The 13,415-nt window shown below is 60.9% G+C and overlaps 1 protein-coding gene across 8 annotated transcripts in view; it reads right to left on the bottom strand.

Annotated features, from left to right (window-relative positions):
• Positions 1 to 11,542, bottom strand: part of KLC1 (kinesin light chain 1) — a 41,582-nt gene extending 30,040 nt beyond the window's left edge. For 7 of the 8 annotated variants that reach the window (XM_054567760.1, XM_054567756.1, XM_054567758.1 and 4 more), the window contains exon 1: positions 11,289 to 11,542. The gene's annotated coding sequence lies outside the window, so the exon portion shown is untranslated. Of the gene's footprint in view, positions 1 to 11,205 lie in introns of all 8 variants that reach the window. The other variant, XM_054567757.1, reaches the window with a different exon arrangement.
• Between the last annotated feature and the right edge of the window lie 1,873 nt (positions 11,543 to 13,415).

Here is a 13,415-nt window from a genome sequence, read left to right as displayed (position 1 = left end):
CAAGGGCAGCCGCCAGGCCTCAGGAGGTGACAGCAACTCGGTGCTGAGACCGTCCTGGAGAGGCAACGCTCTGGGCGAGCGCGGGCCCTCAGTCACAGCTACGGGGAGAGGGGCGCGTCCTGTCCGGGTGTGAGGAGGGTCAGCGCAGTTCCAGCGGTGGACAGAGGGTGGGACTTTTTCTTTTTTTTAAGATTTTATTTATTTATTTTTAGAGAGAGAGGAAGGGTGGGAGGGAAACATCCCTGTGTGGCTGCCTCTCGCGTGCCCCCCACTGGGGACCTGGCCCGCAACCCCGTCCGGTGCCCTGACTGGGAAGTGAACCAGCCACCCTGAGGCTCGCAGGCCGGCCCTCAGTCCCCTGCACCACACTCGCCAGGACGGGCAGTTCTGTCTATGAAGAGAGAAAAGTGGGGAGGCACAGAGGGTTTAAACAGCAGTAGGAAAACCATAAAAAGTAGGACTTCGGTGCAGAAAAAAAAAATCAGAGCAAAACAAGAAAGACGATCACTTTGAGGACATGCCTCAATGAGGCAAATGAGTTTAAAGAAACCCATTTTGGTTCCTTCAAGACTCCGGACCACTCTCACCACAGACGAGAATCACAAAATAAATGTCACCGGGGTGCACACAACCGAAAACAAGAGCTGCATGTGCCCTGGCCAGGCAGCTCAGCTGGTGAGAGTGTTGTCCTGATGCATCAAGGTTGCGGGTTCGATCCCAATCAGGGCACATACGAAAATCAACCAGTGAGTATATATAAGTGGAACCACAAATCATTGTTTCTTTGCCCCCTCCCCTCTCTATAAATAAATAAATAAATAAATAACCACCACCTGAGGCGGTTTTGTTTACCTTCCTCTTACATTAAAAACAGTGCAAAGGCAACCGGCTACTTGGAAAAAAGCTGCCCTCATACCTACCTTATACACTAAAATAAACTCCATATCAATCAAAGAATTAAATGTTAAAAACACACACAAGAAACTAGAAGAAAATTCAGGCGTCTATATGCATATAGGTGGAGGAAATTAGTGGTCTACAAATAAAATGGCAGGAAACAAAGAGACCGATGTGTCTACTTACAATAGGCCACTTCTGAAGTCCGGGGCAGAAACGAGACACACCTCAGGGGCGCACTCGGCAGCCCGGCCCAGCGACGAGCCGGCCAGCGCCCCGGCCCGGCCCGGGCCACCGGCCCTGCGGGCAGCCGGCGGGCACCCAGCGAGCAGGCGCCGCGCTCTGGAGCCGGCCTCTGACCTCCATCCCCCGCGCCTCTCGCCGGCCGCGCGTCCGACTTCTCGGGGCCCCGGGGTCCCCACTCACCCGGTGGTGGGGAACTGCCTGGCACAGCTCCAGACACACTCCCCCCGGGACCCGACCCCCCCCCCCGGCCCCAGGTCACGCTGACTGACCCAGGCAAACTGCCCGTCACGCTTCCACTTCAAACCACAACACGAAGGGACCTCTGCGGCCCCGCTGCTGGCTCGTGCAAGCGAGGGCCGGCCGCACACGCGGGCGGCGCGTGACAGGGAGCGGGACAGGCCCAGCGCCGGAAACACGCTTCCGGGTGGCTCAGAAGCCTGGGCGCCGTCCCACAGACCAAAGGGTCGCCGGTGCGACTCCCGGGCAGGACACAGGCCTGGGCTGCGGGCTCCATCCCCGGTCAGGGCACGAGCGAGAGACAACGATCGCTGTCTCCCCCCCTCCCCCTCTAAACATGAATGTCTTTCAAACAGAAGCCTGCGCACACCATCCTCACAGCCATCAGTGCCCGAGCCCGTGCCCTCAGCCTGACTCGGGCCAACGGGCCAGGCGGGCGGCCGGGGAAGACGGCGAGACGCCCCCACCGCCAGGCCCACGCCCTCCCGCACTGCGGCTGCGCCGCACGCCAGCCTGGGCCACTGCCCTCCCCCTGCACGGCGTGGGGGGGGCGGCGACTGCGAGGGGCTGTCGGCTCCCTCCCCCCGGAACAGGCACAGAACCCGCACCGCCCCCCACCCCCCACCCCGCTCGGCACCCCTGACTCAGGGACCCCGCCCCCGTGCCTGCGCCCCGGGCGTGCGGCGCACCGTCACAGGAAGGGAGTGGGAACCCGCACCAGCCCGGCCAACACCTGAGGCTCCGCCCCTCGCACGCCCCGCGGGCCTTTTCTAAGACAGGGAGTCACAGCAGCTCCACCTAACACATGCACGCGCACACACACACACACACGCGCGGGCTCCCAAATGGAGGAGGCAAAGAAACAAGGCCCAAATGAAAGAACAGAACAAAACCCCAGAAAACGAGCTAAACGAAGTGGAGACAACCAGCCTATCAGACGCAGAGTTCAAAGCACCGGTGATCAGGATGCTCAAAGAACTCACCGAGCACGGCACCAACATAAGGGAAGAGATGACAACTACACTAAGTGAAATAAAGAAAAATCCATAGGGAACCATCCGTGGAGGGGAGGAAGCCAAAGATCAAATCAATGATTTGGAACACGAGGACGGAAAACGCTTTCAGTCAGACCAGCAGGGAGAAATAAGAATTCAAAAAAACGAAGAGAAGGACAACTTTAAACACACCAATGTCCAGATCTTAAAGGCGCCAGAATGAGAAAAGGATAGGCAAGAAATTGACTATTTGAAAAATAATGAAAAGAAAAATTCCCTCATTTGGTAAGGGAAATAGACATGCAAGTCCAGGAAGCACAGAGAGTCCCAAACAAGATGGACACGAAGAGGCCACGCCAAGACACATCACAACTACAATGCCAAAGATTAAAGATAAAGAGAGAATCTTAAAAGCAGCAAGAGAAAAGCAGAGAGTTCCCTACAAAGGAGTTCCCAAAAGACTGTCAATTGATTTCTCAAAGAAACTGTGCAGGCAAGAAGGGGCTAGAAAGAAGTGTTCAAGGTGGCGAACAGCAAGGACCTACAACCAAGATCACTCTACCCAGCAACACTATCATTTAGAACCGAAGGGCAGATAAAAGTGCTTCCCAGACAAAGTAAAGTTAAAGGAGGTCACCAGCACTTATTATATGAAATGTTAATTAAGAAAAAGATCAAAACTATGAACAGTAAAATGACAACAAACTCACAACCATCAACAACTGAATCAAAAAAAAAACCAAAACTAACGAGCACCCAGAAGAGGAACAGGACCACGGAAGCGGAGGTCACACGGCGGTCACCAGCTGCGGGGGGCGGAGCAGGGTGGGGGGGGACGGGGAGGGGGAGGCGCAGGGGTTACGGAGCACAAGTTGGCGGGTGCAGCACAGGTGGGGGAGGCTCAGGACAGCAGAGGAAACGGAGAAGCCAAAGGGTGTCCAAGCACAACCCACGGACGGGAACTAAGGTGGGGAACGTGGCGGGGGCAGGGGGGGTGGGGGTTGCAGGGCGGAGGGGGACCAAAGGGGAAACGTCGGGACAACTGTAACAGCATAACTCATAATTTTTTAAAAACTTACAAATGTTCCAAACATAAAATGGTGGTAAGCTCGACACGGGCACTGTCCGTAGCGGCCACAGCGAAGGAGCAACACAGAGGCCGCCGGGGGCACCGCCGCACCGTGGGGCGCGCTCCTCAGGTGCAGCGGGAACCAAGCGCCGATCCGATCCGCGCGCTCCCCGCTGTGCCCCCCAAACGCGGCCGCGCGCGAAGGTGCCCTGCGCGCGATCCCTTCTCAGGGACAGCAGGCGGGCGGCCGCCCCGCGCAGGGGCGGTGGGGGGACACCTGCCCGGGACAGGCTTGGTTTTAGGCTGACGACAATGTTCTGGAACTAGAGAGGTGCACAATGCTGTACTCTTCTCATATGTGAATCATGTCTCAGTAAAATACACACAGGACTTGTTAAATTAAATGATACAAATAAAAAAACCCCACAAAGCCCCACTTTGGGACCCAGTCTGCATTAGCTCTGCCATGGGGTCACAGGGCCTCCACGTCTGTCTTTGGTCCTGTGTTCTCCTGTGAGAAAGGATAAAATCTCAAGTCCTTTGTTTTCTTAAAGACTTTATTTATTTACTTACTCACTGAGAGAAGGGAAGGGGGAAACATCAAAAATACATGTATCAGTCGCCTCTCCCACGCCCCTTCCTGGGGACCCGGCCCGCAGCCCAGGCCTGTGCCCTGACTGGGAATCGGACCCACGAGCCTTTGGTTTGCAGGCTGGTGCCCAGTCCCCTGAGGTACACCAGCCAGTGTGTCACGCCTTCTTGAAGGGACTGGAAATGTCCAAACCCATAACACATTATAACAAAACTACTGTAACTAAAAGCAAAGTAAACAATGGAAATATTAATAGTAAAGTTGCACGCATTTTCTGGTTCTGAAACTTCCGAGCAGAAAACTACATAAGCGAAGAATCAAAAGGGGACACAACGCGCTTGAAAAGCGGGGAACAGACCAGGGACCCCTGCCCGGGGGGCGGCCAGCTGCTGGCGCGGCGTCCAGATCCGCCAAGGCTGCAGGTCGACCGTCAACGCGCCAGTACACGGAACAGCAAACCCATGGTTCCCTCTCAAATCAACAGAAATAGAAATGAAAACAGTGATTCCTGAATTTTCAGGAGATGTTTGGCTTTTGTCCTGGTGGGGGCAGGAGAGGGCAAGCAGTGGGGAGGAGGAGACTCCCCACGCCCCCCAGTCTGTAGAACAAAGTGAGGGTTCATGTTTGAGCAGAATCCAAACCCGTCCCTTGGGGAGCCTCAACCTCTGGATACCAACACCAGCGCCTGCCCTCAGTAGCTGGTGTTGGCGAGGCTGTTATTTTCTGTGGGGGGCACCTAGCATCCTCCTGAATCTACTCCCCCGGCTGCGCCCCGCCCGCCTTCTGCAACCGAGAATGGACTTGCAGCCCCCTCCCCGGGCCGGGCGGGGGCCCCCCGGAAGGGGGTCGAGGCCCCCCCTCCTCGGCGGGTCCACTCCGGCCCCCTCCTCTCCTCAGCCCGAATCCCCCTGTGACATGAGTGAACAGGGAGGGGACACGTGGAGACTGAATGGTAACGCGGACAAAATACAATGAAGATAAACTCAGAAAGAAAAGAAATGAAAGAACAAACCGCGCTGGCCTAAAAGTCACAAACATGTACGCAGTGAATGCGTTAAAACGAAGACTCCGTAATTCCCGCCTCTATTCTAAATCAGCGTCCACCCAAACACCGCAAGCCAAGGGGGCACCGAACGCTGGGCCCTGCCCCCGCCCCCACAAGCCCCGAGCAGCTGCCCTCGCCGCGTTAGGGGCAGAGGCCGTCAGCAGGGGGCCGCGGGCCGGAGGCGCCTGCCAGTGACAGGGGCCGGGCCGTGGCGGGGCAGGGCCCCGAGGCCGCCTAGATCCCTCAGACCACGGGCCCAGCTTTTCAGACGCAGGTTTGAAGCGGGAGAGACTACGGGAAGGGCGCGCACAACCACGCTTCCTTCTCAGACTGGGAGGCAGGGGCGCGGGAGCTGCCGTCTCCGTTCCTCGTCCTCGGCGGGACCGGAGAGGACACGGCTGCGCGGGACAGCGGGGCGAGGACGAGGCGCACGGGGCCACGCGCCGCGGAGGCCGGTGCGAGAGGGTGCGGGGGCCAGGCGCCGCGGAGGCCGGTGCGAGAGGGTGCGGGGGCCAGGCGCCGCGGAGGCCGGTGCGAGAGGGTGCGGGGGCCAGGCGCCGCGGAGGCCGGTGCGAGAGGGTGCGGGGGCCAGGCGCCGCGGAGGCCGCCCGACGGCAGGGGCCTGGGGCCGCGCCCCTCAGCCCGCAGGGAGCGGCGCCCTCACTGAGGAAAGGGGACAGCGGAGGCCGCTCTGGAGACCAGCCCGCTGACTCGAGGGGCTCGCGCGGTCCCGTCTTCCCGAGTCATGAGTCTTCCTGGGGGCACGTTTTGAATTATTCAAAAACATGAACAGAAAGGATGGTGGAAGACATACCATGAAAGAAAAGAAGGGGTAAACTGAATTTCTTCAAAATTTAAAACTAGTGGGTGAGGGGAGGAAAGGGGGGGAAACGGGGTCCAACGGCCAGTGACGGCGGAGGCCTGACACGCGGCGCCAGTGACGAGCACCGCACCCGAGCACCGCACCCGAGCACCGCGGGCCTGGGACCCGCCCACCGCTCCACTGGCGTCGCCCCAGCCCGGCCAGCAGAATAAACGACAGAAAGCGAGAAACAGGAAAAGGGGGGACAAGCTTTGACTAAATGAATAAACCCTCTAATTTTCTTTTCAAAAAATCTGGCCTGGCTGGTGTGGCTCCGTGGACTGAGCGCCAGCCTGTGAACCAAAGGGTCAGAGGTTCGATTCCGGGTCAGGGCACAGGCCTGGGGTTGTGGGGCCAGGCCCACAGCAGGGGGCGCACAAGATGCGCCCACACATCGATGTTTCTCTCCCTCTCTTTCTCCCTCCCTTCCCTGCTCTAAAAATAAATAATTAATTTTTTTTAAAAACACTGAACGAACAGCCCTTACTGAGTAGCTCAGTTGGTTAGACCGGCCTCCCAATACTCCAGGGATGTGGGTTTGATCCCCGGTCAGGGCACAGACAGGAATCCGCCAGGTCCTGGCTGGTGGGGCTCAGTGGACGGAGCGCCGCCCGTGAACCAAAGGGTCGCCAGTTCAATTCCCAGCCAGGGCACAGGCCTGGGCTGCGGGCCAGGTCCCCACTAGGGGGTGTGTGAGAGGCAACCACACATGGATGTTTCTCTTCCTCTCTCCCTCCCTTCCCTCCTGTCTAAAAATAAAATATGAAAAAAAAAAATCAACGAATGAACATAAATAAGTGGAACAACAAATCAATGTTTCTCTCCCCCTTCTTTTCTAAAAATCAATCAATAAAAAAATTTTAAATGAACAGTATTTAAAGTCTTAGTATTTCACTGTATGCAAGTTATATCTCAAGTTTCTTTAAAGTAGACTTTCCTAACATTAATGCTGTATGTACGCAGAAATCGTTACTCCAGTGTTAGCTGACAGACGGCCCTGAACGGCTCTGTGTTGAGAGCACAGGAAGCCGAGATGCGACCGGCCAAGGAAGACGCCCCCCAAGGGGCCTGGCCCCTGGTGCACCCACAGCCCCTCCCGTAATTCAGTCGACCACTGACCTCAGAACGGCAGTCAAGAGACACCACGAGTGTGGTGATGGTCCCCGGTCAGCTGACCTCGAGGGCAGGGGATGGCCCCGGTGGCCGGGCCTGGTCACACGAGCCCTGCACGCCTGGGTCTGGGAGCCAGAGGCTCCGAGCAGGAGAGGGACGGGCAGCGGGCTCTGAGGACGGAGGAGGCCCCGCTGGGAACCGAGAGCCAGTGGACGGCCACTGGGGCGGGGCCCAGGACACCAGTCCCCCAGCAGCAGACCCAAATCCCGTCCCGGCTGGTGTGGCTCCATGGACTGAGCGCCAGCCTGCGAACCAAAGGGTTGCTGGGTGGCACGCCAGGTCCCCAGCAGGGGGCGCGTAGGAGACAACCACACATTAATGCTGCTCTCCCTCGCTTTCTCCCCCCTTTCCCTTCTCTCTAAAAATAAATAAACACAATCTTTTAATAAAAGTAATGAAGACTCAGTGCTGGGCACCTGTTCTAGGCCAGGCCCTGTGAGGAGCGGAAACTCGGCAGGCCAAGAGGGTGCCTGGAATGGCGAGCACGGGCCAGCCGCCCCAGGGAGTGGCGAAGGACCACCCCACGTCACCTGGGCTTTGCCACTGCAGGGCCGGGGCGCGGGCCCCTGGGCGCAGGCAGCTGGGGGACGGAGCCGGCTGCAGCATCCTGGCCCACGGGCAAGGCGGCTCGAAGCTCAGACGGTGCACACAAACCCCCGCGAGTCCGGCCCTGCTTCCTGCTGGCGCCTCTGGTCCGAGCAGCCGGCCCTCGCTACCCCGAGCTTTGCCCCAAGGCAGGGCGCACGTGCACACGGCGTCAAGCCTGCCGGCGCAGAGCTCGCCTCGCCGCTACCGGTTCTCATGGGAGCAGCATAGTCAACTCCGAGGCTGGGACAGACATCTCCACGCCATGCGGTCAGTCAGGGGGACAGTCCAAGGCACTACAATGAGGTGACCGGGACATTTTAGAGCCAAAGACAGAACCTCCACTTTACAGGTTCACTTAACTCAGCTTTAAATGTTTGTTCTATGGGTATTCTTGCATCTGCTTTATTTTTAAGTACACACAACACTCCAAGCACATTCAAAAGTGTAGATCCAAACTGCTATCACCTGCCTCTGAAAGCTGGTTAAAGCAAAGCAAAGTCACGGTTCATGTTTGAGCCGAGAGCCCACCAGCCAGGAGGCCACAGGGCAGAACGACCCAAGGTGCCCAGGAAGCAGCATCCTCAGGAAAAGCCGAGAAGGCCACTAGTGACCTGCTGGAAGCCAAATCCAACAGCCTTTTTTGCCCAGCTCGCCCTGACTCTTGGCCGGTTTGCTGCTGACCGGCCCCTCCCTGCTGCCCAAGGCTCACTCCTGCCCGTCAGGCCACCGCGTCTCCAGGGGCACTATGTGGGGGTCTCACCGACCTTTCCTGCAGCCGCAAGCGCCCGAGCTCCAGCCCTGAGCCTCCCACTGCCCTGCACCCGGCCACCCCCACGCACCTCAGATGCGACCCGCCCTGAGCCAGGCCCCAAGTCTCCTTCCTCCACTCCAGCCGGCCAGCAGCTGCGAGTCACCCAAGACAGTGCCACCCCAGGAGACCCTCAAGGCACCACCCTGCCAAAAACAGGCACTAAGTGCCTCCCTGCAGGCCCGAGAGGGGATCCAGTCGGTACAAACCCTGCCCTCCCGGGAGGGTGGAGGTAAGGGGAGGGGACCGACAATAACTGGAGGAGAAAGCAATGCAGTAAACCGCACAGCGGAGAGGGCGAGGACGGCCGGCCGGGGAGCCCAGCCCGAGGGGAAGTGAGGACACTTGTATCCAGGGAGAGGCGCCTGGGCAAGGGCGAGGAGGAAGAGGAGGGCAGAGGCGGGGGCAGAGCGCTCACAGCTTGAGCAGAGGCGTGGCGGGTCCCGGGATCCTTGGACAGGACAGACGGGACCCCGCCCTGACCCAGCCCACTCAGTCCCCGACCCCAGATCCCCGCGGCCCTGCGCCTGGGAAGCTCTCCGCAGTCACGGGGGATGGCAGCCCCCTGACCTGCGGTGCCGTGAACTGAGTCTTATTACCTCAGCTCACAGCACCTGCCGCACAACCGGGACTCCTGCCCGGACGCCGCCTCTCCCCTTGAACCCTCCAAGCCTCCTTCCTGCACCGGACGAAGCAGCCCCCAGGCACGCAGTGTAAGCCCGTCCTAACCTCATCTGCCCACCGCAGGGCTCCCCTCGCTGCGGCCCCTGGGGGCTCAGTCCTCCAGGACACGGGCTACCTCTGCCCCCACCCGGGGCCCTCACCTCCTCAGGGCACCAGGCGGGCATCGCCCTAGCCCGCCCGCTGCGCGCCCGCTCCCTGCCTCCGCTCTGCCTGGGGCTGCTGGCCGTCGGCCCAGGGCTTCCATCTCTGCATCACCAGCCGCCAGGGGCACGTCCCTGGCCATCCGGTCGGCTCTCCGCAGAGACAGACATTTAAGACCCCAGTTCTACAGTCTTGACAGGCTAATCACGTCTGTTTTAGGCCCTGAGATCTGACACTTAAAACTACCCTGGTACTTTAGGGGAGGAAGGGAGGTATCTGTAACAGTGTCAACAATAAAAATAAAATAGAAAAGAGCAAACAAACCTTCCTGTACTTCTACTTAGGTTATTACTAAACACGGTGCTACATAAAGTTCTGGTTTCTTACCATACTCCCCTTGTTTTCCGATTATACGAATCCTCTCTCTTATTCAACTTCTTACTTTTCTATTTCTAGTCTCCTTTTCACACAATTGTTTAAAGACTGTTTGTAGCTCAGGAGGGAATGTACGTGCTGACTTTTCTATTCTCAACACCAAGGCCGTGCTCCGGCACGTGAGATGCACTGGAGGCGCGCCGTGCCCTCCGAGCCGCGTCTCCTTCCCGGCCCCCGCGCGGGTTCTGCGTGTTCTGGGTCCCCTGCGCATCTCTCTGCACAACGTCCCGAGTTTCAGAGGCCGCGGCTCGCCAGTGAGGGAGCCCAGCGGGAGGCCAGCGCCCCTCCCCCGCCCCCCGCCCTCGGCCCTCCGTGGCTGCCCGCCCCCCACCTAGGACGGCTAACTCTCGGCGGGGCGGTCCCCTTACAGGTGCTCCGGAACCGGAACCGTGACTCGGCTCCCCCACACCCGGCGGTCGCCAGGCCCTGGGACGGGGAATCCAGAGGTCTGACCAGACCGCGAGGCTGCAGCAGGTCGTTACAAAGATTTTGAGCTAAGGACCCTGGCCGACGACGGCTTAGTCACGCTGTACAAAAGCCCCTTGGAACCGACGTACAGAATCAAAAGAACCAACTGGCCTTTTCAGAGCACTTTAAATGGTGCGCCTCCAATTGTCCGTTGTCCTCGCCCTTTTTAAGAACATTATTTTACAAGTACTCATCAAACGCTTCATGTGCAAAGCATGACTGCGTTGTGTAAGTAATGAAACAGCAGTAGGCAACAACACAAAATTTGCAATACAGAATTCCCTGACCTCCAACCCTCGAGATATAAAAAACCATCCAGTCCTCCCGGCATCGACTTCCCTTTTCCAATGCTTTATTTTAACATTTTTAAGGAACGGGGTGCACCCAATCTGACCGCCCTGTGTCCCAGGGCAGCTGCTGTAGGCAGCCGTGGTGGACGCTGTGGGCGACCCGTCTCGCGTCCGGTTATTAAGGGACGAGAAAGGGACCGCGAAGGCGGCGAGCTCAGCAGCCTCTCGGACGGGACCCTGCGCGCTGCCCGCCGGCCGGGCCGCGCATCACCCGCGAGCGTGACAGGAGCGAGCCCAGGGCGGCGCCGCGGGAGAGGGCGGCGGCCGGAAGGAAACGGAGGACTCGGACAAAGCAAAGCAGCCCGGCGCCCCTCCCGGCGTCCCCCGCCCCGCGCGCCGCGTTCCCGGGGGCGGCCACCTCCCCCGGCGCGGCTCGCGGCGCCACAGCTGTTCCCGGAACGGCCGCCCCCGCCCGCAGCGCGGCCGGGGCGGGGATGCGGGGCCGAGATGAGAATGTGAAGCCGGGGATGCGGAGCCGGGAGGGGATGCGGAGCCGGGCGGGGATGCGGAACCGGACGGGGATGCGGAACCGGACGGGGATGCGGAGCCGGGCGGGGATGCGGGCCGGGCGGGGATGCGGGCCGGGCGGGGATGCAGGAACGAAGAAACACAAACCTGTAGGGGACGTGGGTGCGGCGGCGGCCAGGACAGAAAGGGCAGGGAATGGGCGCGGGTGAGGCCGGGGCCCGCGCACTCACCGTGCTGCTCCCGCGGGCCGCGCGCTGGCGCTGTCAGCTCCGGAGGCCGCGGGCGCGTGCGCGGCGTGGGACAGCGCAGGGCCCGCCGCCTCGGCCGCCTCAGGCGCAAGGCCGCGATCACGGGCGAGGAGCTTCGGCGCGACCGCCCCGCAGCATCCTCGGCCGTCCGCGCGCGCTGTCCCCGCGGCTCCCTCGCAGCCGCCGCCCTAAGACCCGCCGGCTCCGGCCCCGCCGCCGAAAATGGCGTCCCGGCGCCCCTCCCCCCGGCTCGGCCCCGCCCCACAATGCCGCGCGCCGCGTGACGTCACCGGCCCCGCAGCCGGGGTGGGGAGGGGGTGTGGTCTCCTAGCTCTCGATCCTGAGTGAGGTTCTCCGCGCGCGGGTCCCGGCTTTCCCGGGCCGTACATCCTCCTGAGTCTTCCCAGAACCGCCGAGGGCTTCCGCCGCCCGCAGAGGAAGGGCCCGGAGGGACTCGGCGCCCCCGATGCCCGTCTCCGCAGGCTGGCGGGCCCGGCCGAGCCACGGTGCCACCCGTGCTGCCCGCCGCGGCAGCCGTCGCCCCTGCACGCCCCCGCCCGCAGGCCCGCACCCTCCAGCCCAGGTTCGGCGGCGCTTCCCGGCCCGGGAGCCCCGGGCCTCATCCTGCGGCACCGCCGGCTCGGCGGGCTGACTCAGCAGCCCGCGAGAAACACGCCGCGGATTCAGGGCGCAGGGCGCGGCTTCCTTTGTCTGCCACCACGTTGGGCCCCCCGCCCCGGCTGCCTGCAGGGGTCCCACGGGCAGGCCCCACGGCACTGCTGGCCGAAGGGGCTCGTGCGCGGGTCCCCCAGCCCCACTTGCTTCGGAACAGGACGCCCTCCGCAGATGTTGTCCACACCTGCGGCCGTTTTACGCCTGCCGTTGCGCCCGCACCTGGAAACCGGCGCGCTGCGAGGCTCCCACTGGGAGGTGCGGTGGTTTGGCTTTCATTTAAAAATGCACGGGTCTGCTGAAAAGGAGATCTCGGCGGTGACAAAGCAGTTACTGGGCCGCGGGAGGGGCGGTGACTCAGTCAAACAACCCCCCACACTCCCTCAGTGACTCAGCCAGCCTGCAGTCTGGCCGTCACCCGCTCCCCACGAGCACCTGGGGCCGGGACGGAGCCAGTGCGGCGGCTGCGGCGGCTGCAACCAACGCGGTCTGCAGAAGGGGGTGGGGGGGCGCAGGCCGCTCGAGCCTCCTTCCCGGCCTGTCACTCTGGGCTCGGTGCCTGTCCCCACGGCAGATACCCAAGATGCGTATGCCCTCCTCCGACGGGAGGCCCAACGTCTTAGCTTCTTAACGTGCCCCTCTCCATCCTGCTGCTGCCACTTATTATCTTCTTTTATTCTCTCAACACATGCTTACTGAGCTGCATTGATTCCCCACGGTCAGAGCGAAGGTACGTTGGTGGGCAGGATAGTAAGATCCCTGCGCATGCGGTGCCATGCAGAGAATTCGGGTGACATGAGGTGACAGTGGAGGCCACGTGGGGAGGGATGAAATAGAAGCAAGCACCTCAGCAGAGACCTAAAAAACAGGGAGAAGCCCCCTGGGTAAAGCCCGAGGAGAGCACTCCAGGCAAAGTCCTCAGGCGCTGACCTGCGTGGCTCAGGGGGTTGGGCCTTGTCCTGCAAAGTGGAACATCCTGCGTTCAGTTCCTGCTCCGGTCACATGCCTGGGTTTTGGGTTTGGTCCCTGGTTGGGGCATGTAGGAGAGGCAACTAATCCCTTTCTCTCGCACATGTATGTTTCTCTCCCTCCCTTCCTTCCTAAAAATAAAGTTTTGTTTTAAGCCTTCAGGCAGGAACGAGTCTGGAGTCGTGGGGAGACAGAAAAGGCCGGTTCCCCCGCTGCACCCACGGCGCGGGCCGGCGGGCTGGAGCCGCCCTCAGCGGGGCGCGCCCTGGGTCTCACAGGCGCCCTGAGCCGCCCTGAACGTCCTCCGCCCTTCTCAGCCCCCTGATCCCGTGGCGCCTCAGAGAGAGGCCCACCTTCCGCGTCACAGGTGCCGCCGCTGACGCCCCACAGGGGCCGGCGGTCTACTCGCTGCTTCCCAGCGAGGGGCCACCCTGGCGTCAGGAACCCGCAGAGCCCTGCCCGAGGCAG

This window comes from Pteronotus mesoamericanus, unplaced genomic scaffold (genome assembly GCF_021234165.1).
Source record: "Pteronotus mesoamericanus isolate MK-2021 breed Mesoamerican mustached bat unplaced genomic scaffold, CSHL_Meso_final contig_192, whole genome shotgun sequence".
Taxonomy (NCBI): domain Eukaryota; kingdom Metazoa; phylum Chordata; class Mammalia; order Chiroptera; family Mormoopidae; genus Pteronotus; species Pteronotus mesoamericanus.
Note: the sequence above shows the minus strand (reverse complement) of the source record. Positions and strands in the feature narration are given on the sequence as shown.